Consider the following 16731-nt stretch of genomic DNA (forward strand, 5'->3'; position numbering starts at 1 on the left):
AAGTTAATTTGGATCCAATTGATTTTATTTGGATCCTAATAGATCTTCATTTGTATCTCTTCGACTTTACCCAAATATTACTTTGTAGACCCATTTGCTATCTTTCTACACCAATCATGCATAAGGAAGATCAGCATTCCTCGTGATCAATCCTTTATCGGGTTGGATCCTATCTTCTACATGTGATGTATTTGCATCAATTATGGATAGTTGCACTTGATGGATAGTTCATGTTGGCGGAGAGAAAGTGCAAGCGCATGATTCAGACTCGAGGACGAGTCTTCTCTAATCCGGAGAGAATGATGTAGGAGCAAGAGCGAGACACTAATAGGTTAAAGGGGTAATAATTTATGTTTTTTAATTATCTAGTTTGGAACTTAGTTTAGGGTCATATTTTGGATCTTGTTTGATATAAGAACTATCTAAGATCCATAGCAAGATTAGCGTTTTCAAAGTTTTTCTTTTATCGTTATAAATATTCATTGTAGAGAAACACAAAGAGAACTTGATGAATGAATTATTTGTAATTTTTAGTTATTTTTATGTATTTTCTATTAATTTTCTTGTTTTCCTAGTTTTCTAGTTTCGTAACTGTTAGGGTGCCGATTTTTGTTGGGTTCAATAGCAATCTTTCTGGTCTTTGCATCAATATTAGATCCTCATTTTTGGCTATTTGCCTCTCAAATCCATGGATCTGTGATATGATAGGAGGGGTGGAGGGTTGAGTGCAGGAGCATTTGGACTAGAGATCATTGGATCGAGGATCTCTGATATGAGATCCCTTGGTGACAACGTTTGAGGGATTCAAATGCACCTATAGGGTAAGTTTGAATGCTCCCATAGACCCATGGACACACACAACTCTAGCACGAGGACCATCCCATATTTGACATTCATGCAACCAGTGATGTGATATCCTCAGATCTGACCTAAATCTATGGTTTTCTTGTTGGTTGGATAGGAAAATCCTCAATTTAATATCCTATGGGATTGGAGACTTGAGGGTTCTCAAACACACCCTTAGGGTATGTTTGATGGCTTGTCCTGGGTTGGATGAAATGAACAAAAAGAACGGAACAGAACATTGGTTCAGTTCGTTCCGTAACAACTATTCCAAGTCCAACGTTTGTTTGGACCGTACTCAAATGCTATGTTCCAAATGTCCGTTGTTTGATGATGATGATGTGCGGACAACTTGGACAGTCATGGATAATGGGTCAAATTATTTCGTTTTGGATCGTATGAACCGATCCGTCCATCATTTTATATGTTTTAACAAGTTTATTATGATTTTTTGCCCGGATATGGATTCAATTACAAATTTATATCTAAAATCATGATTTTTTGCCCGGAATATGGATCCAATTACAAAATTATATCTAAAATCATGAAAGTTTGCCCGGAATATGAATTTGAAATTAGATTTTTGCCCCAAATATGGATCTCGAATGAGATTCCCCGAATTTGAATTTTTGCTCCAAATAAGGATATCAAATTAAATTTTTGCCCTGAATATGGATCTTGAATTGGATTTTTTCCTCGAATATGGATCTCGAATTGAGTATTTGCCCTCAATATGTATTTTTGCCTCAAATATGGATCTCAAATTGGATTTTTGCCCCGAATATGAATCTCAATTTGGATTTTTGCCCCCGAATATGAATCTCTAATTGGATTTTGCCTCGAATATGAATATCAAATTGATTTTTCCCCGAATATGATTTTCAAATTGGTTTATGGCAGCACAAGATTGTCATCAACAACATTTAGTCTTCAGGCGAGTGGTGGAAGAAAATAGATGAATTAAGATAAAGAATAAGATCTTTGCTTAATGACAAAATCTTGTGCCATAAATTTCTCTTGAAAACAAATTGAATAATAGAAACAACAAATGATTTTCAATCGATCAAGTCTAAATGCCCGAATAACAAGGCAATCATGGAAAAATCTATAAGGCTAGAGAAGCGGAAAATCATTCAAATGAAGATTATCTCTATCAAAAGTTTGGTATATCTTAACAATTGATAATGTTCGAAACAAGTAAAATTTTTATTTGTTCGGGTTATTGCAGGGACTTAAACCTTGTGTTGGTAATATATGCTAGAACTTTGTCTTAGTCTTTTGTGCCAACCGTTGCAGCAGGAATGATGAAAGGAATAGCAACATCTTTATCTTCTTCATCGATCAAAATCATTCCTACACCTCCAGCTGCTTTTACCAACAGGCTCTTAGTTAACATTGAGTCAGCAAAACTATGAGCATGTCGACAAACCAGAACCTTCCATCTAACCTTAGAACTGTTAAATGAGCTCTCTAAGCAAAAGCTGCAGCAGATTAAGCTAAGTGAATATGAGATACTTTCAAAATTTGATCAGGCACAGGAACATAATCAGGCTGCTGGGGTTATGCACAAACACCAACACTAGATTGCTGATGTATGATTACATGCAGAATGGGAATCTCAGTGAATTGCTCCATGAAAAGAAGGTGGTCTTAGATTGGCAAACCAGGTACAAGATTATGCTTGGAGCAGCACAGGGGCTGGCCTACCTTCACCATGATTCTAGTCCGTCGATTATTCATCAGGATATTAAGGCAAACATCTTGATTGTCCTGGATTTTGAAGCCTATCTTGCAGATTTTGGGCTGGCAAAACTTGTTGATCCATCCGAGAACACTAAATATTCTAACATTGTAGCTGGCGCTTGTGGCTACATTGCTCCTGGTAAGCCTACCAACTTCATTGGCTGCTTTTTGTCCTTTTATCTTATGATGAAGAGGACGATATATTGCCCAAGAAGAAATTCTTCTTATGCTTGTATATGTTAGTGAATCTGATCACTAAATTCGGTTTAACTGCTACTCTGACTGTTTTTTATATTTCAAAGGCAAACCAAAGAAAAAAAATCTTTAATTAGTAAACGTTGCTAGTAATTGGAAGAACAATTTTCTTACGTTTTATGTTGCAATTGAGCAGCCACACATGGTTATACTGTCTGTGGATGAGATCTGGTGGGATTTTTTTGTTTCTTCTTTTGTTTCACTGAAAGATTGATGTGTTGGCGACCGCCCTGTGTAAAAACAAACAGACAGGGAGCGTACCTGGATTCACCATTGTCAGTGTAGGCAGTTCGGCGTTCTCCTCAGCCGGTCGACGCCCACAATGAGCCCAGGCCTAATGTCGACGGTGAGCAGGACCCGTTCCACTGAGCCTGAATGCAGAACTATATTTTGGTATAGAAAAGTTACGAAATCTCATCATTTTCGTAACCCCAAAACCACTTTATATAATGGAGAATTGGGCAGTTACGTGAATGTGGTCTCTCCACATTCACGTAACTCCCACCCACTACCTCCATCATCCAGTCACTTACGTGACCCACTAACATGGTGTCAAACCGGGTCAGATTGCGGGTTGGACCCGTAACCCATAATGTCCAACATTCTCCCACTTGACCCATTGACACCAAAAGTGTACTAAATCGAGGTGTATACCGTTATCTCGATTTAATTCTACATGTGGGTTCACATGCCACCCTTTATCACAAGGATGAATCATATGAGTCAAGGATATAAACATCCCTTTATGAAATGTCATATTTTCTTGTACTACACTACAATTCACCTTCAGTGCTTAGGCATGTAAAGAAATTACCTTTATGAATAGGTTTGTCTCTCACCTATTCTATTGGTCCTTTAATATTGTTATTCTGCTATTCTCTCTAACCCATATGAGAGATTCTTTATGAAAAATCAACAATAACACAAAACCTTAGAGAATCAAAACATAAATACAAATGTGATTACATAATGTATTGTCATACATCAGAAGGAATAAAAAAGACCCATCCCCTTTACATGTTGGGAATACAATCCCGGTGCTAGCCCTTTAGTAAGGGGATCCGCAGTCATTTCCTTCGTCCCAATTGTATCAATACATACCAGATGATTCTCAGTCCTTTCTTTAACAACAAAATATTTTAACTCCATGTGTCGACACGATGTTGAGCTCTTGTTGTTATTTGAAAAGGACACGGCTGCTTCATTATCACAAAAGATCTTTAGTGGTCTCTCAATAGAATCCACTATACCAAGACCCATAATAAAGTTTCTTATCCAAATGGCCTGTGACGAAGTCTCGTATAGAGCAATAAATTCTGCCTCCATGGTATGAGCAGCAGTGGTAGACTGTTTTCCGCTTCTCCATGAGACAACACCACCCGCTAGAAGGAAAATGTATCCAGTAGTGGATTTTCTACTGTCAATACACCCTCCTAAGTCCGCATCAGAGTATTCAACGACCTTTAGGTGGTCAACTTTCCTGTAGGTCAACATATAGTCTTTCGTTCCTTGTAAATAGCGCATGACCTTCTTCGCTGCCTTCCAGTGCGCAATGCCTGGATTTGACTGATATCTACCAAGCATTCCCACAACAAATGCTATATCAGGTCGAGTGCAGGTCTGTGCGTACTGTAAACTCCCAACTGCTGAAGCATATGGGACAACATCCATCTGAGCCTTCGCAATATCATCCTGAGGACAGTCCTTCAAGCTCAATTTATCCCCTTTCACTATAGGTGCCGAACTAGGAGAACAATTCTCCATCCCATATCTTTTAAGAACCTTAAGGATATAGGATTTTTGAGATAGGCCAAGGACACCTTTAGTTCTGTTACGACGGATCTCGATTCCAAGGACATAAGTGGCCTCACCCATGTCTTTCATATCGAAATGAGAGGAAAGAAAATCTTTTGTTTCATGTAAAAGACTCAAATCATCAGTTGCAAGAAGAATATCGTCAACATATAAAACCAAAATTATGAACTTACTCCCACTAGTCTTAATGTAAATACACTGATCAACAATGTTTTCAGTGAATCCAAAGTTCATTATTACCTGATTGAACTTCTTATACCACTGGCGGGAGGCCTGTTTAAGTCCATAAATTGACTTATTCAATTTGCAAACTAAGTTATTTGAGTCATCTATACTGAAACCAGGAGGTTGTTGCATGTATACCTCCTCATCCAGATCCCCATTCAGGAAGGCGATTTTCACATCCATCTGATGCAGCTCTAAATCAAAATGAGCTACGAGGGCCATGATTATTCTTAATGAATCTTTAGTTGAGACAGGAGAAAAAGTCTCATTATAATCAATGCCCTCTATCTGTGTGAAACCTTTTGCAACAAGCCTAGCCTTGTACCTCTCCACATGACCTTTAGAGTCTGTTTTGGTTTTGTAAACCCATTTACAACCAACAGGTCTAACTCCATCAGGTCGAGGTACAAGATCCCACACTTGGTTCTTTGCCATAGAGTCAAGCTCTTCTTTCATGGCATTAATCCAATGTGTTGATCTTTCACTTTCAATGGCTTCTGTAAATGTGAAGGGATCTTCATCAATGTCTATGAAATCATTTGACTCTTGTAAATACACCACATAGTCCGGATGGATAGCAGATTTCCTAATTCTGGTGGACCTCCATACAGGTGCTACAGGTAGGTCAAAATGAACCTCTGTATCCTGTTGTTGTTGTATATCCTCATCAACAACCGGATCTAGTTGGGATTGATGTTCATTTACTGGACTTTCTCTTATATTACTCGAAGGAACAATGATAGAGAAAGTCGGGTCATTATCCTTAGCAGGTGAGAAACCTGAATCCTGCATTTCCTCAAAATTAATATTTTGAGATGCATCTATCCCAACAGAACCATTTTCAAGAAATTTTGCTTTATCTGTTTCCACTATCTGTGGTGTATGAGATGGACAATAAAACCTAAAGCCTTTCGATCTTTCTGGATAACCAATGAAGAAACCACTAGTTGTCCTAGGATCAAAAGCTTTTATATGTGGGTTATACAATTTAGCTTCTGCTGGACATCCCCATATGTGCATATATGACAAAGAAGGTTTTCTACCTGTCCATAAGGAGTCTTTTGAACAACTTTCGTAGGAACCTTATTCAAAATATGCACTGCAGTCCTAAGAGCTTCACCCCACAAGGTTAAAGGAAGGTTTGAGTGATTCAACATCGCTCGAACCATTTCTTTAAGCGTACGATTTCTCCTCTCAGCTACACCATTCTGATAAGCACTACCAGGCATGGTATACTGAGGTACAATGCCTTCCTCTTTAGAAACCGCGCTAATGGACCTTCCTTTTGTCCCATCTCTGTGAAACGACCATAATATTCGCCACCTCTATCTGACCTGACAACCTTAATAACTTCACCAGTTTGTTTCTCTACTTCTTTCTTGAAGTCCTTAAAAACCTGAAAGACTTTTGATTTTTCAGATAACAAGTAGAGATACATATACCGTGAGTAATCGTCTATAAAGGTGACAAAATACTTTTCACCCGTATAACACGGTGAAAAAGGGCAGCAGACATCCGTATGCACTATTTCTAACTTTCCATTGCTGCGTTTGGCATCTTTCTTGTATGTGTTAGACTGCTTAGCCTTTATGCAGTCAACACATGGCTCTATATTCGTAAAATCAAGGGATCCAAGGATTCCCTCTTTCACGAGTCTTTGGACTCTCTCTTTCGAGATATGTCCTAACCTCTGATGCCAAAGCAAATAGGATTGATCATCCTTTAGACCACGTTTATTGCCAATCATTGTGTTCTTAATGGAGTGAGATTCCTGAATTTGGAGTTTGGTTCTTAATCGATACAAACCATCACACATATATGCAGAACCTATATTCATTGAATTTTTCATAATAATAAGTTCAGATTTTTCAAATTTAAATACAAAATCAAACTTATCAAGTTTTGAAATTGAAATTAGGCTCCGACTATAAGATGAAACATAAAATGTATCGACCAAATCCAACATGAATCCCGATTCCAACACAATTCTGCAGGTCTCAACGCTTTTGACATGTGAACGCATCTTATTTCCTGAGAAGATGCTTCTTTCATGCTCCGTTGGTTCCCTTTTGTTCAGAAATGCCTGCAAAGAGTTGGCAATGTGCACCGTGGCACCAGAATCAATCCACCAACTATGCAATGGAACATGAATTAGATTGCACTCATGAGAAATGAATGACTTATTACCTTTATTTTCGAGCCACTTCTTGAACTTCAAGCAGTCCACCTTCTTATGCCCTTTCTTTTTGCAGAAGAAACACTTTATAGAAGGGCCACCAAACTGAGATTTGGCTTTCGCCTGAGAGTTTGAACTCTCCCCAGTGGCTCTCTTATGATTCTTCTTTTTGAAGGAGCTTTTCTTTGGCCTCGAACTCTGTTTATCCTTATGAGAGGCCATATGTGCACTTGGCACCCTCTCACCCTTCAACCTCTCATCTTCCTCAACACACTTACTCAAGAGGTCATTAAAAGACCACTCATCATTATGTGTGTTGTAGGAGATTTTAAAGGGTCCATACTCAGTAGGTAACGAGGTTAAGATCAAATGGACTAAAAATGAGTCAGAGATGGCGAACTTCATGTCATTCAGTTGAGTCGCAATATTCCTCATTTCCAAAATGTGCTGTCGGATGTGACTGTCATCAGCATATTTCATAGACACTAATTTGGACATAAGGGTACTGGCCCTTGCCTTATTAGAAGTGACGAATTGAGCCTCAATGGCTCCCAGAAATTCCTTCACAGTCCTACAGTGAGGAATTGCGCCTCGAATGTTCTTAGCCACCCGAGATTGCAAAAGCAATAGGCTAAGTCTGTTCGAGCGCTCCCACTTCTCAGAGGCAGCCTTCTGATCAACTGTACTCTGCTCTGTAAGAGTGGGAGGTTCGTCAATTCTAAGGACCAGATCTAAATTCATATAGCCCAAAGTGAATAACACAATTTCTTTCCAATCAGAAAAATTCGATCCGTCTAAGATAGGGATACTACTAGAACCGTCGATATGGAAGGAACCTGATAAATCAAAGAAACGAAAAACTGAAAGATGTTACTATTATTGCTCAAACGAGACTCGTGTTGAAAAGGTAAAAGTGAGACCCTTTATTTTCACCTTTTCTGAGACAAGCATAGTTGAGCCATTATCGTTTCACTTTGGTGAAAACGATAATACTCATAATTGCTTCGTCTCTTCAATTCTCAAGGAATTGACTTCAGTTGGTGAAACTAGTAGATCATGAATCCAGAGGCAATTCAGCACTGTACCTTTGGGTACGAACATGCTTCATGGGCTGGAATGCACATCTATTATTATACCCTATGTAAATTTGGAACACAACGACCTACCTTTGGGTAGAATCTATGTTTCATAAATTCACACAAAATCATAATTACGAATCTTAATACGGTTCAAAGAATCCTTAATTAACACGACTCAGATCACTTTGGTGATTGATGAATCGGTTAATCAAAATCTTTTACCGAAAAAATCTATTCGTATTATGGAGCACACCCATGCACACATTTTAATACATGTATATTCATGAAATAATATCAGTTCATACTACAACACAAATGCATAAACTAATTGTCATAAATTTAGTTATAATTCATGCTTAAAATCAGTATGCATAACTTAACCAACGCTAAATACATGAATTAACATGCATAAATCATGCATTATTCAAAATAAATACTTTATAAAGCATGAAAAATAACAAAAGCATGCTCATATGGGTAAAACCCAGGGTCCTCATGTAGGAACCGGTCTTAAAACACTCTGAACCGGTCTGAAACTGCCCGAACCGGTCATCTAAGGGTCCGAACCGGTTCTGAACCTTATAAACCGATACTTAATATGAACAAAAGTTCATAAAACCCTATAACCGTATGCCAAAATCCCTGTATTTCTTTATATTTATGAAAACAGAGTCTCAGCGTCCCGGAACCGGTGAAAAACTGGAAAGAATCGGTCAAAAACGGCTCCGAACCGGTTCTGGAAGGGGTCGGATCAGGTTCCTGATCCGATTCAGTCTCAATAGTGTTTGGATCCTGTTTTTATGGATCCAACCCAGTTTCAAATGGGATCCGGGTCTGACCCGACCCATACTTAATACGTGTCGGACCCGGCCCGAACCAAAACCCGGGTTAGACCCGGTCCGAAACAGTCCCGGGTCGGACCCGGTCCAAAACAGATACCGGGTTCGACCCGGTCCAAATGGATACCGGGTTCGACCCGGTCCAACATGGACCCGGGTACGACCCGGTTCAGACCGGATACCGGGTTCAACCCGGTTCAGACCGGATACCGGGTTCAACCCGGTCCAACATGGACCCGGGTTCGACCCGGTTCAAACCGAATACCGGGTTCGACCCGGTCCAACATGGACCCGGGTATGACCCGGTCCGATAATGGACCCCGGGTTCGACCCGGCCCCTTATGGACCCTGGGTCGACCCGGTTCTTAATGGGTCCGGATCAGACCCTTTCCAGAATGTATCCGGACCGGACCCGATATAAATGGAGACCCGACCTTTTTTCGGATCAGACCCAGACCCGGTCCCGTTATGGGTCTGGGTTAGATCCAAAAAAATAGCAGGCCCAATCCGTTTCTGGTTTGGATCGGGCCTGATATCGGGTCTTCACACGGGACCCGATCCGGTCCCCACATTGAAATTAAACAGAAACCCGATGGGTTTCTGTTTGAGATTTCAGGGAAACCGAAAAGGGTTTCCGCCCTTTTTGGTTCCACGGCGACCCACGTCGCCGTAACGGCGACTGACGCCGGTTGCCGGCGACCGGCGTCACCCCACGGTGACGCCGGTCCGGCGACAACCCTTCCGACAGAAGACGTCGCCCCACGGCGACGATCCACGACGTTGCCGTCCGATGGCTGAAATGCATGGCAGCGCCTGCCAGTCCGGCGGCAACCCCGGCGACATCAGCAAGGATGCCGCCGGCCAGTGGCTGCCCCTCCACGACGAATCGCCCCACGGCGATCAACCCAGCCCGATGGCTGAAGGAGCAGGGCAGATCAAAAAATGGGGTTTTAAACCCCTTTTCGCCATCGGCCGACGACATCTTCCGGCGAAAGCACACCGGCGACTGACGGTGCCCTACGGCGACGTCCTATTTGCTGGCACCAGCTGGAATCTTCGGCAGACGCCCCGGCGACGGCAACCCCAAGCAGTGAAATGGGGGTTTTGATGCCCCTGACGCCGGCCATCCGGCGTTCAACCACGACAACATCTCCTGCATAAGCCGACCACCCTGCAACCCAACGGTGCAGGGGTTTTCTGGTGACGGCTCCGGCAATACTACCGGCGACGGCAAAACCGGCCTGTAGCCCAACGGCCACAGGTATACAATTTTTTTTTTAAGGTTTGCCAGAACAGGGAAAAAAAATGTCGCCTTTTGTCCGGTGACATTTGCCAGTGATGACTGTCGCCTCACAGTGACAGTCTTCGGCTAATCGGTGGTTGTCGCCCCACGGCGACTCCACCGACACCAAAAATGCCGTTACAGCCTACACAGCCACGCGCAGCGGGAATGCGTGGCCGTGGGCCCATAACCCAATGTTGGCGACCGCCCTGTGTAAAAACAAATAGACAGGGAGCGTACCTGGATTCACCATTGTCAGTGTTAGGCAGTTCGGCGTTCTCCTCAGCCGGTCGACGCCCACAATGAGCCCAGGCCTAATGTCGACGGTGAGCAGGACCCGTTCCATTGAGCCTGAATGCAGAACTATATTTTGGTATGGAAAAGTTACGAAATCTCATCATTTTCGTAACCCCAAAACCACTTTATATAATGGAGAATTGGGCAGTTACGTGAATGTGGTCTCTCCACATTCACGTAACTCCCACCCACTACCTCCATCATCCAGTCACTTACGTGACCCACTAACATGGTGTCAAACCGGGTCAGACTGCGGGTTGGACCCGTAACCCATAATGTCCAACATGATGTACCATGTACTGAAGTGCTGCAGACTTTTACTGTACGTTTGGGAAATCAGATTTTGGTGTTTTTGAAATAATGAAAATTTGAGTTTTATTGAAACTATATGAGTTTGATATGTTTGATATTCAATTGCAGAATATGGGTATAGAATGAAGATCACAGAGAAGAGTGATGTGTATAGCTATGGTATTGTCCTTCTTGAGGTACTGACAAGGATGCAACCGGCTGATTCAAGAATACCAGAAGGGCTGCACAAACAAATACATAATAGTTGCAGTTGAACGTCTTTCAGGTTATTTCAGTTATTCTTTGGAAATAGCCCAATTAATACCGATTCACCCCTGCCATCACTATCATATGAAGAATTTGCAAATGTAGAATAAAAAGTTCCATATCGTTGAGCCAAAATCTAACCATTAATCAATGAAAATAAGAAATCTACATGTCACTTAAGTAGGACTTAAGAACTGGGCAAGACTGAGAACATCCATTTGGCTGAGATTCCTTGACTAGTGACATGGAAGGAAACCAACCAAAGGTGAATAACAATAATATTCTGGACTATTTTAGTTAGCATTGTTAGCCTGTGAATGATCAGACAGCAGTGCCTGAAATATTGGTTTAATGATTAACACATGAACATATTTATGAATATATGTTTTCAGCTGTTTCCCCATCCATCAATCTGTTAAGACGAACGTTAATATTTCAAGTCAATTAATCACCAAACTATGAACCATGAATTCAGTTGTTGAAAACATTGCTTTAATAATTAACACAAGAAAGTATGTTATGAATATACTTTTTAGCTGTTTCCCTATTCATCAACCTATTGAGACTAAGTTGAAGATTTCAAGGAGTTAAATCATCATACTATGAACCATGAACATAACCATGTGAAATGGGGCTACATGATACCAACTACTTCAAATATGGAAGAAATCATAGTAGATCATTCAGCTTATAAAAATGACTAGCACAAAAATAATAACAAATAGGTAAGTGACTCTATTTTATCTGATTTATGTCTGTTGCAAACTTGAGCTTCAAAAAGAACAAACATCAGATAAGTTTAAAGTAGAACCATTTAGTTATTCCATATGAATACAGATGGAAAGCAGAATGGTTTATAATTCAGGTGTGCTCCAATTAGAATTCATCAAATGTGATAAAAACAAGAGAGGAAGGATATTGCAAGAAAAACTTCACATGAACACTGCTGAAAGAAAGCCAATATGAACTTTTGAAAATCTACAACAAAAAATGTGGAGTCTATTGTTGACATGTTGAACATATCCATCAGACTAAAAAGAAAAAAGTTTTCAGGATGACAAAAAGGCTACAAAACAAACATACTCCAGCTTTTCATAGAACCTAACCACCTTCATCATAGATGGGAACAATAAGAACTGATCATATATGTCATATCTATCATAGGCTTAATGAAATGAAACAATATAGGTTAGTTTCCAGAGCTATAAATTAACAAACCACTTTCATCACATATGAAAACATTTGATAATTAAGACAAAAAAGGGTTTCATTTTCATAATATGGAAAGCACAATTATGAATCATAAGTAGCTAAGATGTATCATACAAATATATATGTAGCTACATATGGATAAGAAAAACCAAGTGAAAGAAGCACAAAAGTAACATATCAAAGTCCATAACAAAAGAAGAAAAACTGAACGCCAGAGACTTGTCTGCTTTCAGCTCAACCAACTTCTTCCATCTTGCTATCCTCATTTTCAACCTACTCCAATGTTGGCATATCTGTGTCCTCAGTCTCACCAGCCTCATCCTCTATAATGTTCAAACCCAATTTCAACATTCGATGAATCCTTGGAGAGAAGGTGTTTGAATCATCCAGACTGCATTCAAAATTGAGAAGAGTCGTCTTATACAACAACAACACTAGATCTTTCACTGATTTGTCGTTCTTGTAAGCCTCTAGTCGCTTCCTCTGCTCCTCCATCACCAGGTTCTCAGGGTTGATCTCCATTTGTCGACCTTGCCATTGAGATCCATGCCACAACAAAATAAAAGAAGTATTCCACCAAAAAAATCAAGAAATCGCCATTAGCATCAACACATGCTGATCAAGTTCACCAAGTTTTATTAACTCTAACATGCTACAAAATTCTATAGTAATGGACTGTTGGAAAGACCATCATCAAAGGAAAACCAAAAAAATTCGTAACACATGCAACACACTACTACTTGGAAAAATATCATTGGTTTTAAAAAAGTAAAATATGCTAAATTCATTTTCCTTTTTCCTTTTTGTTATAGAAATATCCCTTATTAGCATCACTCAAAATAAAGGGGTAATATGAGTTTATTACTTGTTAACATCCAAAGTCTATCTCACCGGACGACGACTCCAGTGAGGAATGACCTGCAACGAATTGGGGTTTAGAGAAATGAGGAACAGTGGGACTCCAGCCAAATTGAAAGGGGGAAATTGACAAGGAGAAGTTTGTTCTGATCAAAACACCACGATCGATCCCCCGAAACCTAAAAAATTTCAGAATTGAAGCGATGGAATCAGGGCCTCGAACAAACTTTAAATTTTGAGATTGGTCGAAAACAAGAAGCCGAGAGAGAGAAGGTCTGCGACAATGGCGATAGTCTCTCTCTCATATGGAGCAACAATGGTCTGCAACAATGGCGTGAAAGAGAGAGAGAGAGAGGGATGAGAAACCCCAAAACAAATCGGCTATGGTCTTTCTCATACTGCTGGTCTGTGACGATGGCGAGTAGGGATGGAGCCGCACCTGGATGAAGCACCGACGACAACCCCGCTTCAGAGATGAGGCGCACCCATCGAGGAGATTTTGTTCCCCTCGTCCCTGTTACTTTTGTAACAGGGGGGGGGGGAGGGTGAAACGAAAAGTTCATGTGTATAAGGACGCAACGGACGCGCAAAACGTCGTCCACCGCATCCAACGTTGGTTGAAAATCGCCGTTTCTAGTGAGATTTTCGTTCGAATCATGCTGGGAACAACACATCAAACATACCCTTAGGGCTCGTTTGTTCTCTAGGGATTAGGGAGGAAGGCAAAGAGGCAAATGTCGTCAAAGTTGTTCCTTGGGGGTTCAGGAGTGACGCGACTTTGACGACATTTCATGCCTCCACCCGTTTGAATATGTGGGCCCCACACAACTTTTTTCATGCGGGTGTTGGTTTCACCCAAAGTGAAAAAAAGGCCTGCTTTCATGGGCTCACGTTCTCTTCATTTAGAGTGCAATAAAGTACACTTAAGGTCTTGTTTGTTGTATGCACCTTTCATCTTGAGTTGACAATCCTTTCATTTTTCTTTCCCACCATGAATGAAACAAACACCAAATCATTACGGTGAGAAAGTGCCATAATATTGACATAAGTGGGTGAAGCAGGAGCAGAAACGGATCATGAACCAGATCATTGAATCATTTTAGATTCACAAATCTTACTCTGGATCATTTGTAATGGGTATTGAATTTATTTAATAGGTACACATCTGAATTTGGTAGTTTAATTAGATTAAGATGCATGCTAGTTTATTTTTATCAAAACAAGAAGCTCAATCTTATAGGATTACAATCTCTTCATCTATAAATAGATGAGAGATCTATGGAGTTAGACAATTCATTGGGATATTGAATCAGTTAATTTTCAGTCTTTCATTAATTTCTATTTATTTTCCTATAATTTCCTTTACATTTCTTGCTCTGTAAATTTGAGATTGAATTTACATCGAGGACCAATGGGCCTCATTCTTTCCTACCACCTACCACTAAGAGTTGTCAACGAGTCAGGTTTACCTGGACCATTAAGACCCAGGTCCAGATCCGAAGCTCTGATTAATACATGGATCTAGGTATAGTTTGTGAAATTTTATGCCAGACTCAGGCCCAACCCGAGTTCCGATTAAGACCTACAAAATTTCAATGTAAAAATGATAAAAAATATTGTTTTATCGGGTATGATCCGAGTCTGGTTCATGTAGTTCTTATCGGGTCAGGGTATGGTTTCTCTTATAGTGGGTCCGATTAGACTCAAGTCCAAACCCGATACCATACCCAAAAATCGGGGTCAGGTCTGGTTTCACTTGACTCCGAAACAAACCTGACCCGTTGACAACCCTACCTACCACTTTTAATGTGTGAACCCTTAAATACCTCTCCCTATGAACCCATTCTCATAAGAGAGCCATTTGAATTATTTTAAAAATCCGCGCCTCTTCCCACAACAAACTTTTCCCTTCCATGAGAATGAAACAAACAGGCTCTTAAAGCAGTAATGCATGGCGTACACTGCTCTTTATTTGCCAGCCTTCAAGTATTTTACAAGAAAAAGACTTAGATGGCTTTAACAATGTTGTTTAGAAAACAAAAGATTCTATTTAGAAGCCAACTATTTGCCTTTAATTCCACAAAGGAGCCTCAGATTTTTTAAATATTTCGATATAGTGAACACTTTTTTTTGTAAACTGCCAAATAGAGACCCCAAGTTACACATATATTAGAATGCATAAATTTTTGTAGTTTCTCATGTTGTCCTTCCTAATTGAAAATAATTATTTACACTCGGAGAAAAGAGAAGGTTATTATTGTCATTTGATTTAACTAAATTGAAATTTAACCAGAGTTAATGGATGATGGTAATTAGGATAGGCTTTTGACGGTTTCCAGAAGAACAGAGGCCTATGTAAACAATTCAGAACATGTAGCCCATTTTTTGAATTAAGAGCAAAAACTTGGCCCCCTAAAATAGAAAAATTTCCTTTAAAAAAGGTTCTGTTGTATTAATAATTTTTTATTATCATGTGAAAATCTTATTAAAGTATTACACAAAGAATTGAAAGTTATTAAGGTTGACAGCAATACCTATACTGCCATACATTGGCTTTTCAAATCTCCACTTGCACATATTTTATATATTGGGAATTGTAACAGAATTTTGAAACAATTAAATAATCTAACTCAACTGGTGAGAATATTTAGCTTTTGATTTCTATGGTTGGCCTAATTGTGGTCACCGGTCAGTTAGGGATGGCAGTGGACCGGGACGGGGAAGAAGGTCTCCACCCTAGCCTCATCTCAAAATCCAGTCCTCCATTCCGGGTTTTGATTTTAACTTTCGTCTCTGCCTCCATCCCCATTTCATGTCCTCCATCCCCGATCCAAACAGAGCAAGGCGGAGTAGGGCCCTTTTTCCCCTTGGTCCACTGCCATCCCTAAAGAAGGATCGAGGATGGGACGGGATGGGGTGGGGCGGGGCAAGGCGGGGATCGAGACAGAGAAGGGGCGGGGCGGGGGAAAGCGCAAGTCCATCCAAGCCTCCATCCTCGCACAGGTTTTGATTTTAACCTCCATCCCTGCCTCCATCTCCGTTTCATATCCTCCATCCCTGGTCCAAACGGGCCGAGGTAGGGCAGGGTTCCATTTCCCCCTGTCCACTGCCATCCCTATGGTCAACCTCTGGTTGGGGTCATAACCTTAGACTCCTTGACAAAGATAGTGAGGTTTTGTGATCACTAAACCCTTAAAACCTTTTCTTTTGAAATAAAAAAACCAAATTGAATGAACATATTGTTTTTATAAAACAAAGCAATTTAGGTTTATGTTTTTCCATGAAAAACGGAAAACCACACTTGGAATCAGAGACCTAGACACTTGGGGTAAGCCTGCTGTGCTTACAATTTCTTTCCCAACGGTGTAAACCTGTGGCACGAGCTTATCCCTTGACTTTTATCGCATTTAGGTTCTGTTTGAGAGCTGGTGTTGGAAGGGATATGAATATAAGATGGGCAAAAGTTCAAATCGAAGATGAGAAGGGATTTGACTTGTCAAATCTTCTCCCATTTCCCTTTCCATTCCAAATCCCAAACACCAAGTGAAT

This window comes from Nuphar pumila, chromosome 4 (assembly GCF_984573655.1).
Source record: "Nuphar pumila chromosome 4, dmNupPumi1.hap1.1, whole genome shotgun sequence".
In the NCBI taxonomy this organism is placed as follows: domain Eukaryota; kingdom Viridiplantae; phylum Streptophyta; class Magnoliopsida; order Nymphaeales; family Nymphaeaceae; genus Nuphar; species Nuphar pumila.